This window comes from Scyliorhinus torazame, chromosome 13 (genome assembly GCF_047496885.1).
Source record: "Scyliorhinus torazame isolate Kashiwa2021f chromosome 13, sScyTor2.1, whole genome shotgun sequence".
Taxonomy (NCBI): Eukaryota; Metazoa; Chordata; class Chondrichthyes; order Carcharhiniformes; family Scyliorhinidae; genus Scyliorhinus; species Scyliorhinus torazame.
Genome location: NC_092719.1, coordinates 13,279,853 through 13,294,602, shown reverse-complemented (window position 1 = coordinate 13,294,602; position 14,750 = coordinate 13,279,853). Strand labels below are relative to the sequence as shown.

Here is a 14,750-nt window from a genome sequence, read left to right as displayed (position 1 = left end):
TATACAAATGTCAACTAAATTTGTAGAATAAAGCTTGTTTTTTGATTAAAAGCACCTAAGAAGTCTGTTGAATAACAACCTAAAAGGCAGGCTCTTGTGCTCACCTTAGCCAAATTCAACATAAAGGTTGCAGGTCAGGTGGACCCCATAATACTCTGGAGTTTTAAAATCCTGGCCGATAACAAGTTCAGTTTTTGGACAATGGTAACCCCCCAGGATGCTGATAGTGGGGGATTCAGCAATGGTAATGCCATTGAATGGCATGGGGAAATGGTTAAGACTATCTCTTATTGGGGATGAGCATTGCCCGGCACTTGTGGCATGAATGTTACTCGTCACTTATCAGCCTAAGCCGGAATGTTGTCCAGGTCGTACTGAAGTAGTCCTGTCCATAGGCAGTATCTGAGAAATTGCGAATGATGCTGAACATTGTGCAATCATCAGCAAACATCCCAAAGTCTGACCTTAAGAGGGAAGGTAGGTCATTGATGAGGCAGCTGAAGATGTTTGGTTCAAGGATGCTACCCTGAGGAACTCCTGTAGTGACATCCCAGGACTGAGAAGACTGACCTCCAACAGCCACAATCATCTTTGTTCGTATAGGTACGACTTCAATTAGTGTAAGTTTTCCCCGATTCCAATGGACTTCAGCTTCGCTAGGGCTCCTATATCCACACTCGGTCAAATGCTTAGGTCACCTCACCTCTGGAGATCAGTTCTTTGTCCGTATTGGAACCAAGGCTGTAACAAGGTCAGGAGCCAAGAGGTCCTGGAGGAAACCATACCAAGCGTAGGTGAATAGGTCATTGCCAAGTAAGAATCCTTGATAGCACTGCTGTGGGCAGCTTCCATCATTTTGCTGAAGATGGAGATTAAATATTGGGGTAATAATTGGCTGAGTAGAATTGTCTTGTTTTTTGTGGCTCGGACATAGCTGGGCAATTTTGCCCATGGTTAGGTAGATGTCAGTGTTATAACTGTATTGGAACAGCTTGGCCACAGGCGGAGATAGTTGTGGATCACAGGTTTTCAGTATTATTGCCGGAATATTGTGAGGACCCATAGCCTTTGCGGTGTTCAGTGCCTACAGGCGTTTCTTGACATTGTGGGGAGTTGGGGGCATGTGGGGAGTTGGGGGCATAATGGTAATACCATTGGACAAGTCGTCCAGAGGTCCAGGCCAATGCTTTGGGGAAATGTGTTCAAATCCCTCCATGGCAGCTGGTGGAATCAGTAATAGTGACCATGACAGCTATCATCGATTTGTAGAGTGAATCAAACTGGCTGAAGACTGGCATTTGTGATGCTGGGGACATAAGGAGAAGGCGGAGATTAATCATCCACTCGGCTGAAGATTGTTCCAAATGTTTCAGCTTGTCTTTTGCACAGTTGTGCTGGGCTTCCCATTATGGAGAATGGGAATATTCATGGGGGTCTCCTCCTCCAGTGAGTTGTTTAATTGTCCACCACCATTCATAGAACATACAGTGCAGAAGGAGGCCTTTCGGCCCATCGAGTCGGCACCGACCAACCTTAAGCCCTCACTTCCACCCTATCCCCGTAACCCAATAACCCCTCCTAACCTTTTTGGACACGAAGGGCAATTTATCATGGCCAAGCCACCTAACCTGCCCGTCTTTGGACTGTGGGAGCGAAACCGGAGTACCCGGAGGAAACCCACGCAGACACGGGGAGAACATGCAGACCCTGCACAGACAGTGACCCAGTGGGGAATTGAACCCGGGACCCTGGTGCTCTGAAGCCATTGTGCTAACCACTGTGCTACCGTGCTGGGTGGAGCAGGATAGAGGAGCTTTGAATTGATCCGCAGGTCGTGAGGTCACTTAGCTCCATCTGTCACATATCCTATTCTTTGAGATACCCAGAATTTATCTTCAGCTAATAATGTACTTTTCACGGGTTCAACGGTATACCGCTGACCACCCGAACAACTTTCACTTTGGGTAAGCTTTTAAATCACAGCACTGTGAGCATTGACTCCCTACAGTCCTGGAGGCCATTTGATCCTTCGTGTCTGCACCCATCCTCCGAAAGACGACGCACATCTCCCCTCCCCATCCCCTCTGCCCAATCCCCGTAACCCCACCAAACCTGGTCACCAAGGGGAAATTTAGCATGGTTGATCCACCTAACCTGCAGATCTTTGGACTGTGGGAGGAAACCGGAGCACACGAATGAAACCCACGCACACACGGGGAGAACATGCAGACTCCGCACAGACAGTGACCCAAGGCAGGAATTGAACCCGGGTCCCTGGTACTGAGGCAGCAAAGCTAACCACTGCGCCACCCCACGTGTCAATTGTGCATCAATCCCGGTGCTTCAGATGGATAGAAGGAAATCCTGCGATGCTACTTGGAAGGGTGGGTTTGGGGGGGGGGAGATTTTCTGATGTCCTGCCCACTCCTTCCTCAACCAATGCCAAAAAACAACCCAGCTCCCTGTGGTTCGTGAAATGCCAGTGTGTACAAAATGGGCACTGTGCCATCTTCCACAACAGGTCAATCATTTTTTTTTAAGATGCATTCACTGTGGATGAAGCACTTTGTGATGTTTGAACTTCATAAAGGGGCTCTATAAACGTGGCTAATATCATTTCACCGAAATTACAAGTGAGTGAAACAATCAAGAATCTCTCCGTTGATTCAACTTGGTATTTATTTCCCCCCCCCCCTTGAGTTCTGCCTTGAAATGAAAAATGCAGGAATCTTCTCGTAGTCATGACAGAGATTGGCTTTTATTATCCTGATTCGAGTACTGTACAGATTATTACTTTTATGATAACAACTGTTGCACTGATTGTATTACACACAAGGGTAATAAGGTTGGAAGTGAATGGTCCAGCAGGTTTTAATGCTGACATGGGAAGGCAGAGAGCTCATTAGAAGGCACAACGCAATAACTCCGCGATGGCTGAGCTATGGGGAGGGCTGCCCAGTGTGGAACGGACTCATTCAAACCCAAGGAACGGTCTGTACCAATGCCTGGTCAAATTCACCAGTCTCAGGCACGCCATGGAGGTGGGACAAATGTGTTGGTTCCCTGGGTTAGGGAATGGGAAGGCAGGGGGGCTGGCCAATTTCCCAGCTCCTGAAATCTCGGCCACTGCTGGTGAATGGGTGAGCGCGCGAGTTCAGTTGTGATTGCCAGCTCTTCCCCCTCTAACGCCAAGTAGTTTGGGAACCCGTTAAGTGAAGACTACCTGGATTTGTGTCCCAAGCAATGACTATTCCGCATGGCCGGAGAAGATAATTGGGTCAGAAGGAAGAAAGTTCAAAGCTAGCCCATTGGACAACCTTTATCATTCGTCCAACGAGAACTTGATGGCCAGAGGACTCGGCGCTTCTCCCAATCTAGGTCATGAAAATAAAAAAGACCAAACAAAAAGGACACTTTAAGACATGTGGAAATTGCTGGTGAGTATCTGCTGTGTATTCAAGTAGCTTTGGAATTGATCGATTAACAGAGCTGGAGGGCCAGTCAAGGACCACATGACTCCCACTGCGACGCTGCTCCATAAATGTCACTGACACAGCGGTGGTAATCCAACAGTTACAGGCAGACAGATCCACTGCACAGTTTTGTTTACAGACCTCATTAAAATACCACAAGACAGCATCACAGAGTGTTTGAACCCGAACAACATTTAATGCCTCACTCTAAAAACACTGTCCGAGGACTGGAGTTGTTACTAAGCCTTGTCCCAGAAAGTTGATCATTGCTGCATTGTTTTAAGGCAATAGCAGTGTCGTTTGCCTCAGCCGGGAGCACCAAGGCAGCCCATTTAATACTCCTGCACAATTTTCACCTTGCAGTGAGGTAGAGATTAGTTTAAACCCGTGCTTGGGAGCAGAATGGGAGTTGAGCTTGGTGTGAGCTCTAGCTCGCACAGAAGCAACCGAGGCCCCAAGCTGATGCTCCTCGTTAAGTTAAATAGGTGGGCTGCCAGCACTCTCTGTGATCTTCAATCTGGCACATTGCTGACCCCATTTAAAATCAGCCTGCACTCTAAAAAGGTACATTTTGCCTTCAGGCAATTGTTACCGACATTTGTAAACAGTGGCAAGAACTGTAGAGGCTGCAAGAGCCTGGAGGTTTTGTGGAGAAGGTCAGCAGGAGGCTGGACATCTTATATCCATTTGGAGGCATTACGGTAAGCTAGTCTGCATTCATGGGAAGAGGTAATAGAGTGGTCGAATGCTAGAGGAATGGTCTACTCCCACCCTCCAGGACATAGGACAGAATTCCCCATGGTCACCCACAATGGTGGCCGAGGACCCTTAGTGGAGGTTCAGTAGCCCTCCAGCTCATGAGTTGCAACCATTAGATAAGAGTATTAGAACAGAATAGTGGTTAGCACATTTGCTTCATAGCTCCAGGGTCCCAGGTTCGATTCCCAGCTGGGTCACTGTCTGTGCGGAGTCTGCACGTTCTCCCTGGCAGCGTGGATTTCCTCCAGGTGCTCCGGTTTCCTCCCACAGTCCAAAGATGTGTGGGTTAGGTGGATTGGCCATGCTAAATTGCCCTTAGTGTCCAAAAAAATTTTAAGTGGGGGTTACTGGGTTTCGGGGATAGGGTAAATACGTGGGCTTCAGTAGAGTGCTCTTTGTAAGGGCCGGTGCAGGCTCGATGGGCTGAATGGCCTCCTTCTGCACCGTAAATTCTGATTCTATGAGGTGCAAGACACTAGATACTTCCACAAGGCTGAGTTATGTTTCAGATGTGCACGGATACCGCACAAGGACAGGAAACATATTCAAATAATGCCTGCATTTGTTTCAGGTTACCACTAGGGGCATCTATTGACCAAATCAATACAGCATCAGGTATAGTTCTGATGAGAAGTGTCATGTCGCAAAATTCTGCTTTGTAGTGCCATTTTGGAACTGAAAAAGCCCCAAAGCATGTTTCTGTCCCACTATCCTTTGAGTCCAAACTTATAGCACAGCAGTAAAACCACCTTTCATTGAAAACAAAAGTTAATTTTTCCACTTATGCTGCACGTGACGCCTGACAGCTCAGTAACAACAGTAAAGTAGCCATAGTCCCAAATGGCCATAGGCTGCTTTCCTCTTTGAGGGGGAGAGCTGACTGGTGGTGATTTAACCTGAGGCACGGGGCAAGGTTGAGGGGGCAGGGTCTTCATGAATAACCAATAACAATGGTGCCACGCACACTGGTCACAGACTTTGTCCAAAACAAAAACAAGCAGTCTGCTGTTATGAGACAAAGTGCGACTCAAGTATACCTACGTGTATTTTCTTTGCAGTCTGAGGCACTGAAATGAAAACGAGCCCTAATTTACTCTACAATGTCTATGGCAGCCACATAATGGCAATCTGCTTGGAGCCTGACACACTTCGCAGAATAAGTTTCTTCTCACAGACATACTAAGAGGAACAAGGAAAAGAAATCAAGGATCTTTTAGCATACGGCTGTGATCACTAATCCACTCCAAACACTTGGCCCAGGTTTAAAGCTTACATTATTGCCATCCAGTATACACAGACCCAAATGGAGATCAAATGATAAAGAATTCCATCATGCTCTTGTGAAAAACCAAGACAAGTCATCTTTATTTTCCTCCTCCAATTTTCTCCCCATCTCTCCAAATGGTGGCTTTGGGAGACCAGCTCCCCAGGTCATGACGGTAGCCTACAGCAGTCAATCAATTGGTCACTCTTCATGTGTGCACCTGATTAACGATGGGTTATTGGAAACACCCCTGTCCTCACCCGATTTCCAACCAAGGCGGGGGTGATCAGAATAAAAAACTCTATCCACTCTTCGCTGTTCATTCACACAAACAATTTATCCTTCAGGGAACATCGGAGACACCATCCTGCCCTTACCTGATGCGACCTGGGAACTTTCTGTGGGGTAAGTGTGCAAGAATGAAAATTTTGGCCAAGAATTCCTTCCATAGCACTGGGACAGCGAGAAAAGCAACCCCCACGTCCGTACCACTTATTATGAACTAACTCAGCAGAGACCCTTCCTGATTTGCATGGCATAATGCTAGACTATGCTAAAGGTCATGGCACGAGTCAGCCACTTCAGCATGGGAACAAGTGCCTTGCACACAGATTAGACTCAAAGACATGATCTTGTCATCCAAACATCTTTGATGTTATAGATCAGCTTTTCAATGGGCTTTGACCTCGTCAAATTCCCTCTTCCAGTTTGACTCATTACTTGGTGATCACTCCAAACGGTAAGACTTCGTGAGGATCCTTGAACATATTTCTTCATGCGTAATTAGGAATATACACACACACACACAACAGTAGGCCATTCAGCCTCTTGAGCCTGTTGCACCATTCAAAGAGGCCATGGATTATCAGTATCCTAACTCCATTTACTTGGTTACCTTTAATACCATTGCCAAAATCAATTCCTGCTTTTTGAATGTTGAAATTTTCAAGGGACACCCCACCAGCGTCAACAAATTTTTGAGGCAGAGCGTTCCAGATTTCAATTATCCTTTGTGTGAAGAAATGCTTTTTGACACCACCACTGAATGGCTAAACTCAAATTTTAAGTAACAAAATATTCACTATTTTCAAGGTTATGTCCCTATTTCCCTGAACTGACCCACCAGAGGAGATCTACTTATCCGACTCCTTAAGCAACCCAATTGGATCACCCCATACCTTCCGTAATCGACGGAATACCAGCCTAGTTTATGCAGTCTGCTCTCAATTTAACCATAGACTTCCTACAGGGCAGAAGGAGGCTATTCGACCCCTTGAGTCTGTACCGACCCTCTGAAAGAGCACCTTACCTAGGCCCACTTCCCCGCCCTATCCCTGTAACCCTACCTAACCTGCACATATTTGGACTGTGGGAGGAAACCGGAGCACCCGGAGGAAACCCACGCAGACACGGGGAGAACGTACAGACTCCGCACAGACAATCACCCAAGGCTGAAATCGAACCCGGGTCCCTGGCGCTGTGATGCAGCAGTGCTGACCACTCTACTACCCGTATTGGCCTCGGTATCATTCCATACTGTTGCACATTACAGCGAAGCAACTCCACCTCCCCTACCCAGAAAGTGCACCCAAGGATGTCTACGAGGTGACAAGGACGTTAGGCTGGGGGCATTCCCGTTTTGCGAGTTGCTGACAGGCCACAGTTAGAACATAAGAACATACGGTGCAGAAGGCGGCCATTCGGTCCATCGACCCACTCAAGCCCTCACTTCCACCCCATCCCTGTAACCCAATAACCCCTCCTAATCGTTTTGGTCACTAAGGGTAATTTATCATGGCCAATCCACCTAACCTGCACATCTTTGGACTGTGGGAGGAAACCGGAGCACCCGGGGGAAACCCACGCAGACACGGGGAGAACGTGCAGACTCCGCACAGACAGCTACCCAGCGGGGAATCAAACCTGGGATCCTGGCGCTGTGAATTGTGGGTTTCCACAATGCAGCTCGCTCACCCCGCCGGCTGCATAGGTGAATTAAAGCCATTGAGTGTACGCCAGAAAAAAAAAATTTTTTTTTTTTTTAATTTAAGAAAACAGGATCTTCTCAGTCAAAGATAAATTTCAGATGAACCAGAGCTTGGCGGTCAGTCAGCAATTCACGAAACTGAATTCCAGGCACTGCAACATAGTTTTAGATAATTGTAGCAAAACGTGTGCTTCGGATTCTTCTCAGTTCTTCAGTCGAAGCAGACTCTTGTCAAATTGTTGCAAGTATCTGCTCCATTGTCTTTATCTCACTCTGATACCATACCTCGAGGCTCAATCTGTTCCCAACTCAGTGCGTTAGGTTTACTGTTGATACTCCCAATGGCACAAGCATGGAGACAATTTTGATTGGACACTTCTCCCCTAGTCAGGAACAGACCAATCAGATGTTCTTCACATACCAACTCAAAGTGATTTGTCCCATTGAAGGAAATATCAACGGAGCCACACCGATTACCACTGCCCTCGGTTCGGTTGGTGCAGCAGTATTGGGTTGGGGCGGATAGAGCTCTCAACTGTTCTCCAGGGATGGGCTGAGCGAGTGCACGCAAACAATGGTTAAGAAGGGAATTGGCTTGACTATGCTGTCCATTATAGCTGGACAGCCACACAACTGGTGCTCCATGGGTAAGATGGCTGCTGGCACTCATGAAACTGCCAGTGACCTCAGGGAAGGAGAGGATGGGGAAAACGGCAATAGAGAGACAGGCTTATGATAAAATAAAATCAATTCAAAACGCATCATTGCGTCAGGTAGTGATGGCATCTCTCAGCTGCTGTTGCTCATCCACCCCCCTCATACCAAAAAGGCTTTGAAGACAGTATGCCTTTGAAAAAGAAAATCAGTAGGCCACCATTTCCAAATCACATTCTGTCGATATGCCACTGCTACATCAAAAGCAGAGGCCACCGACTGTACAAGGGAACTGCATGGCTCCCCTCGCCTGTAGAGCAAAGCTAAGGTTTTTGTTTAAATGTCAAATAGAAGGGTTATTCCACAATTTAAAGTGCCTTAGGATTGAGGTATTACTGGCAAAATGGCATTTATTGTCCATGCCCAGTTATTGGCTAGGCTGGGTCACTTCAGAGGGCAGTCAAGAGTCAACCATGTTGACATAGGCCTGGAGTCACATATAGACAACGGATTTCCTTCAGGTATTAGCAACAATCCCACAACTTCATTGTCACTTCTTGCTGACACAAGCACCCAGTGTTGGTCACCACATTTTTAGAAGGATGTGAAGGTCCTTGAAAGAGTACGGTGGAGATTTACCGGGATGGTCCCAAGGATGAGGGGTTTTAGATTGGGGAAGGTGAGGTTGTACTCCTTTTGAGGAAAGGAAGTGGAGAGGTTTGATTGAGGTGTACAAGATTGCGAGAGGTCTAGATAAGGGAGACAAAAAGAAAATCGCACTTCCCATTGGCTGATACATGGACTGGGGGGCTCCGAGATATGGGGTGGGGTGGGGGAAGGGGTGGAAGAACTCTTTTCACTCAATGAGTGGTAATAACCTGGAGCACTCTGCTTGAGAGAGTGGTGGAAGCGGAGACAAAAGGAAACTGTTATGGCTCGAGGCAAATAAAGGGGGGGGGGGGGGGGGGATTCTCCGGCCTTGTCGCCCAGCGTTCGGAAATTCTCACCGAGATCAACAGACCTTGACATGGTCTGCTTCCTGCCCGTGGTGATCTTGCGGTGGGCGGGGCGGAAGAATCCGGCCCAAAATTACAGGGCTGTAGGGGTAAAGCAGGGGAATAGAACTGATGAATAACTCCACAGACAGCTAGCATGGACCTTGATGGGCCGAAAGTACTCCTCTGTGTCATAATGGCTTTCTCACTAAACATGTTAGTTCCAGGCTTTTATTAGACTATATTAAATATTGCAAACCGTCATTATAGTTTTTGAACTCTTGCTCCCTGGATTATCAGTCTAGAAACATCAATACCATACCCAACACGACTGCCAGGAAATTGCTGGTAGTGTTCGATGTGAGGACTATTATTAGGGCTTGATCTCCCATTGTTAAATTGAACTGCATGAAGTATCCCAATCTAGTTGGGTTATTCATGATCAGGTTTCATACTATATGAGGGAGTGTGTTAGCATTGCTGATTCCCAATGCATGTTCTTCTGTAGCTGGCCTCAAGCCAAAGAAAGGTTAACCTGTTAGGATTCACTAAAGTTTGTTTTTCCTTCTTGGTCATCAGCCAGAGTCAATCGCAGCAGCTTTACTTGCAGAGGCAATTATCGGGAACCACCAGTGCAACTCTAACATGTTGTAAAAGCAAAGGCTATTGATGAATAAATTACGGACTGGCTAATATCACTGCAACAATAAATGGAAGCAGAGAGCCCAGGTTACTTTTACCCTGCGTCTAGGTATTTACTGAAACTGCTCAATCCAGATACACGGCAATTAACTTGTCTATTTGGTACTTGCTAACCTTGCCATTAATGACTGCATAGCTATCAATGAGGTTTTCCCCCCAATGGTCACCATTACGACTGACTTTAAGCATCATGGTGTAGGTGGAATGCGGAGCTTCCATCCAATTCCTTTGGGATAGTAATGGTTTCAAGGTGACTAGCCTGAGATTAGAAGCTTGGAACTTGGTCAATTTTCCGTGGCACCCTCGGTAATGCAACACTTCTACCAAACGTGTTGGCAGTGTTGTTAACGATTGGCCAGTCAACCCGTTTCACAAATGGAATCGGGAGGCGAGGCAGTCATTTGGGGTTTGAATTCTTCCCACCTAACTTCAGAATTCCCCAAAGGGTCGGAGGGTGAGGCTGTGGTGTTTTAGTTGACAGGTGCTGGGCCTTAGCTCTGCCAACATGCCTCAGCATTCTGCATTAGAGTTAGTGGAATGTGTAACAAATGGAGAAAATTCCATGTTGAAGAAACGGAAACCCTACAGATGCGTCTAAGTTTCAGAGCAGCTTTATTTGGAAACTCTAAAGCATGGCAATAGATTGTCATACATGTGGTTAACCCCACACTGTGAGGCAGCTAGTTTATTTTACATGGGTGGATCACTTAAAGGTGTAGTGGGGTGGTCTGGGGAATAAGTTCTCTTGCTCAGTCTTTAGTGGCTGTGGCACAATCAAAGCACTGGGAACATGCAGGATTCTCACTCAGAGAACAACACAAATCTGAAAATAATACAGCAGCAAAACATTTGCGGGAAAAAGGGGCAGCCATGAGTTAACCAAAGGGCAGTCCTCTGGTCTCCGTGTCCTTGTATATGGAGATGAGATTGGGGTGAGAAATCAGGATGTGTTCCAGTTCTTGATTATGACCAAGTGAACATTGTCGTCAAGTGTGTGCACTTATTGAATGTAGATGTGGGGTGAGCAAAGAAGAGCTCCGCGCTGCAGCACATCACGTATGTTCAAACAACATGCCAAGATTTGTCTAGGCTCACACAGGAAGGGCGAGTCTTGGGAAAGGCAGTGAAAACCTGATAGCTCTCTCAAAACTGTACACCTCAGCATCAGTCAATGCCATTAGGAATAAAAAAGGAAGATGGAAGATGAGGAGAGACTGTGCAAAGAGCACCCAGCAACATCAGATCACAGTCAAGGGATTAGATGCCATTGGTACTGGTGTTCATGTAACGTTCATGTTTAGAACAGTAATCACCAATGATGTTGCCAATGACGTAGATGCCTTGTTTAGGGGAAATGGATCCTTGTAGCAACAGAAAAAGATTAATCCTACTGTACAATTTTTAAAAAATAAACTTTCATTTTTTCCAATTCAGGGGCAATTTAGCGTGGCCAATCCACCTACTCTGCACATCTTTGGGCTGTGGGGGTCAGACCCACGCAAGCACGGGGAGAGTGTGCAAACTCCACATGGACAGTGACCCAGAGTCGTGATCGAATCTGGGACCTTGGCGCCGTGAGGCAGCAGCGCTAACCCATTGCGCCACTGTGCCACCCCTACCGTACAATTTCTACCGAATGATGGAAACAGTGGAGTCCATTTTCAACTTGCCACCCAACAGATTGACCACCCGCTTCAGAAACTATGCAGATTTCATTCCAGCGCACTCTAAAATGGGCAGATAGTTCGCAGTGCCATGACGACAGGCAGGAAAGTCTCCCAAAATCCCATGTCTTCCACCAGCTGAGACAACGTTACCAAGTTTTAAAAATACCTGCAGACACTAGAGGAGCTACCCGCAGTAATAATTCTCCAATCAAGGCATTCCGCAGAAGTCACTTAATGGGAGTCACATACCTCCAGACGGGAACATAATTCCTCTTATCCAATTGTCCCCATCAAAACTTCCATTAGGTAAACACTTCAGATTGCATGGGATGGGGGTGGGGGGTTGAATGAGTTTCCAATCTCATTAACATACGGCTCATTTATCTGCAGTTCCACTATTAATATAAAGTTAATGATTCCTTCGGGTTGATTCATAATTAGCCACATCTTCACAAGGATGCAAAAACAGCAATGGGGGTCGGGTAGGGGGATAGATTAATGATTTGCATGTAATTTTTGGACATTTATATATACAAACATACACGGCATATTAAAATTAGAATTGCAGAGGTCCAATTCTCATAACTGTAAGCTCTTATTAAGGAGGGAGTAAAAATTGCACTTTGTACTCTTGAAAAATTATTTGTAATTAAGCCCACTCCCTTAGCCAGGCTTAAACCACTTGCGAGGCACGTTAGTGAGAAGGTGAAAGGAAACAGTATCAAATTCTTCTATGCTAAAATAGCAAGCCTGGCACTTGCTGACTGTAAAATTTCTCATCAACTAATTAAGCAAAACATAATGTTTGCAAAAAGGGCAATGGGCATGACCACTTTGTGAATTGTTACCATGTAATGCCTGGTGCTTACATTTAATGGAGTTTAATTTCAAACAACCACTTTCCCTTGGTGTAATTCATTTCAGCCGCCTCGCCTCTGCTGTGTAACAGCAGCCTCTCTCCGAAATCAAAATACGAGCACATTACCTCCTCCAGGAAGACTGCTTTATATAATTACAAGCACCCAATACTTAGGAAGTGCAGCAATATTAACCTGCTACATGTACTCAAGAACGTCTCTCTTGTTCCTTTGTTTTTGTCTCCTTCTCTGCCCCCCCCCCCCATAACAATGCAGTAATTTGCATGCCTCTTATTAGCGTGCCAGGGTAGTCCCATGGGCATTGCATCTCTCTATTAGTTGCCCTGCCAATTGTCCAGGATGGAGCATGGGCTGGCTACTACTACTATTAATAATAACCTTTATTGTCACGAGTAGGCTTACATTAACACTGCAATGAAGTTACCGTGGAAAGCCCCTAGTCGCCACATTCCGGCGCCTGTTCGGGTACACAGAGGGAGAATTCAGAATGTCCAATTCACCTAACAACACGTCTTTCGGGACTTGTGGGAGGAAACCGGAGAACCCGGAGGAACCCCACGCAGCCACGGGGAGAATGTGCAGACTCCGCACAGACAGTGACCCAAGACGGGAATCGAACCTGGGACCCTGACGCTGTGAAGCAACAGTGCTAACCACTGTGCTAAAGTGCTGCCCTACAGGCAAACCTGTGGTATAAAGGATACATCAAGGAGTACCAAGTTTCTAGCTCTCAGTCGGACATGGAGCAAGTCAAAGCACAGACTTTTCTTGCCTTTTAACAAAACGGGGTAATACTGGCATTAATTGCTACCAGTAATGATGCCAAGGGTAAGACAACATATGCAGTCAGGAATGAAGATAAATTCTTTGGCAAAACAATCTTCACAAACTCTTTCTTAGTCAACGGATCATCTCCAGTGAACAGAGAACTCAACTCACACTTTTTAACCTTTAGTCCGCGTGTTCAAATATCTTCAAGAAATACTTTTTGTTTGCAACAACAGTTAATGAAATCCGCAGCCACTCAAAGTAATTAGAGGTAATGCCTGCACCAGTGGGCAGCAGATGATGTGTGCATGGGGCATAAAATACTCCCCAACAATCACATTTGCTGGAGGTACTGAGCTTGCATCTTGCCAGGCAAGAAGTCATTTCAACGAGCTAATATTCATTCTAAAAAGCACTGCCGCACTATGCCAATCCATGCATGAATTCCACTTAAAGTTCTCCATTATTACCTTTCTCTACACAGAGTGCCAACGGGGAAAGCTACACTCGCAAATGGATTGGTGACAGCTCCTGCGAGACTTCACCTCAATAAGGAATTCAAAAGTAGATCGAAAATACACGAATAATGGGTTCAAAAGTAGGAGCAGAGGAGAGTGAAGTGTCTATTCCTCTCAGTGTTCTTTCCTAGATCATTCTGCATTAGTCTATCCAACTTGTTCATAGCCATGATCCAATATGCATTGTGATAAAGGACAACAGAAATATACTTACTGTTGAACAAAGAACAATGCCCTGTTTAAACGTCTTTTGGCAAACTTCGCTTGTTAATGCTTGCACTGATGAATAGAACATTGTCCCTTGCAAACACCAAGCACTCCAGGGTCATTTGCAGCACACTTAAATGCAGAATTCAGCTTCTCCTACTCTTCCGCAATATTCTTCATCCCTGACCTCACAAGAGCTCCCCTTACTGCATCAGTGTGACATTTTCTATTTCCTTTCACTGTCTGTGGCCTCTCTGAGTAAGGCTGCCAATTTAGTGCCACTTAGTGGCAACTTACAGACAGTTTTGTGCTGGAAATCGCCTGTGATTCATTTAGCACACCATCCTCTGTGGTCAGCAGCCAGAGAGGGCACTCTCGCCCCCTCAGCCTGTACTCAGCTTATAGAGGCCACTGACTAACTCCGGATTTGTACTCAAAAAACAGAAAAAGTGTGGAGCAAGTGGTGCTCCGATACACTAGAGTCCTTTTATCTGCTGAATATTTCACTCCCAATTGGTAGCCATAGAAATCAAATGTACCTGACGCAGTGACATCAGGAGGAGAGGAAAAAACAGGAGCCATAATGGACCCCGACTATGCTGTAAACTCAACATGTCCCAGGTCAAATTGACAAAAGGCTAATTAAAAAATGACTCCAATGAGCAAGAGAAAAATGAGTGATAGCAGATAATATATTGACTTGAATGGAGAGGAAAAACAGTCGGGGTGAATAAAGGCAAGTCAGTCCATGACACTGCCCCCCCCCCCTCCCCTCATAGGTGTTGAAATTTATCTCACCATCTTGTCTAGATATACAAGCATATCACCCTCTCAGGTTGTCAGGGTGAAAGCAGCCTTTGCTGTTAAAGAAATTAGGT

At 46.0% G+C, this 14,750-nt stretch overlaps 1 protein-coding gene across 22 annotated transcripts in view; it reads right to left on the bottom strand.

Annotated features, from left to right (window-relative positions):
* celf2 (cugbp, Elav-like family member 2) overlaps positions 1-14,750 on the bottom strand; it is a 1,037,523-nt gene that overhangs the window by 325,802 nt on the left and 696,971 nt on the right. Inside the window, exon 1 of one of the 22 annotated variants that reach the window (XM_072471064.1) lies at positions 13,880-13,898. The exons of the other annotated variants lie outside the window; for them this stretch is intronic. The gene's annotated coding sequence lies outside the window, so the exon portion shown is untranslated. Of the gene's footprint in view, positions 1-13,879; positions 13,899-14,750 lie in introns of those variants that run through there. 22 annotated transcript variants of the gene reach the window in all.